The sequence below is a fragment of the Alligator sinensis genome, unplaced genomic scaffold, assembly GCF_000455745.1.
Source record: "Alligator sinensis unplaced genomic scaffold, ASM45574v1 scaffold1711_1, whole genome shotgun sequence".
Classification (NCBI taxonomy): Eukaryota; Metazoa; Chordata; order Crocodylia; family Alligatoridae; genus Alligator; species Alligator sinensis.
The window spans coordinates 53,680-55,026 of record NW_005843590.1 but is presented as its reverse complement, the minus strand read 5'-3'; positions in this window follow the sequence as shown (position 1 = coordinate 55,026).

Below are 1,347 nucleotides of genomic sequence, written 5' to 3'. Positions count from 1 at the left end.
CTGGAAGCAGGGGCCAAGGCTGGAGCTCAGGACCCTGAGGGGCTCAGCCCCAGCCAAGACCATTGCCCTGCACCTTGCCCAGGGTCTGCAGGGGAAGCTGGAGGAGGCTGCGCCCAGCTCACGCCCTGGCAGACCCCATGGCAGGTCTGGGCACATGTGTGCAGCCGATGGCAATAAATTGTCTCTGCTTGGTGGTCACCAAGGCTTTGGGAACTGGCCTAAAGCAGCTTTCCCATGGACTTGGCCATGACCTGGGGTCTGTGTCCTGGAGAACAGCCCGGTTATCTCTTCCCCTCACCCTCCTGGGAGGCTCCTCACTGGGATCAGCCGCTTCGACTTCCCTGTCGCACCCAGTGGTGAGGTCTGCAAAGGCTGGTTCGGGGACAGGCTTTGGGGCCCACCTCAGGCACCCTGCAGCACATTGAACCCCTAGAAAGTGGCCCTTGGATGTCTATTTTTATTCTGCTTTCCCAGCCTGCTGCTCCCGACTCCAATGTGTACCTATGGGGGGCTGTCTGAGGTGCAGCATGTGTTGGTCATACCTCAGGCTTTGGCTGGGCCTGTAGCCTGAACCTCTCCGTGCACCTCACGTGCACCCCATGGGGCATCAGTGGTCCCCGAGCCCGACCCCCCCGCAACACCGCCTGCACATCCCGGTTAGGACGGGCAGAGCTAGGGTGTGTCATGGGCTGCTGAGCAGGGTCATAAGAGAGGGGTAATAGGAAGCCTGGTATCACCTGAAGGTATTGGGTGGGGAGAGCAGAAGGGGCTTCAGGAGAGACTCCAGACACCACCACTCCTGAGGAGTGACCACAGCCTCCGTCACCCCTGACACTGCCTGGGGCATCGAACTGCACCTGGTGCAGGGAGAGCAAGGGGGCCGTGGCTGCAATGTCCTGCTGCTGCACAGGGGGTCATCTGCACTCAGGAGACCCCAGGCAGAGGCTGGGCTGCACTGCAGATGAAGGCAAAACCCCCCAGTCCAGACCAGTCTGAGCAGGGGGAAATCCCTTCCTGCCCCCAGTGCAGTGTCAGTCTAAGCCTGAGTGCAGGGGCAGGACCCTCCGGCCAGGACCCTGCGGGGTTGGTCCCAGCAGGAGCACTGGCCCAGCCCAGTCCCCATCCCCAGCCCAGAGGAGATGGAGGAGAGAGGGAGCGGTGGGGGCAGCTGCAGGGAGTGAGGGGTTGTTGCTGGTGGGACCCAGCGCGTGTAGCATGGGAAGGGGCTGCGGGTCAGGAGTGAGGGGCAGGGGCTAGGGACTGGGACTGAGCGGCACTGTCAGGGCTGGGGGAGCAGGGGGCTGGGGGTTGAGAATATGTACCGGCAGGGCTGGGGGGCTGTGTCTG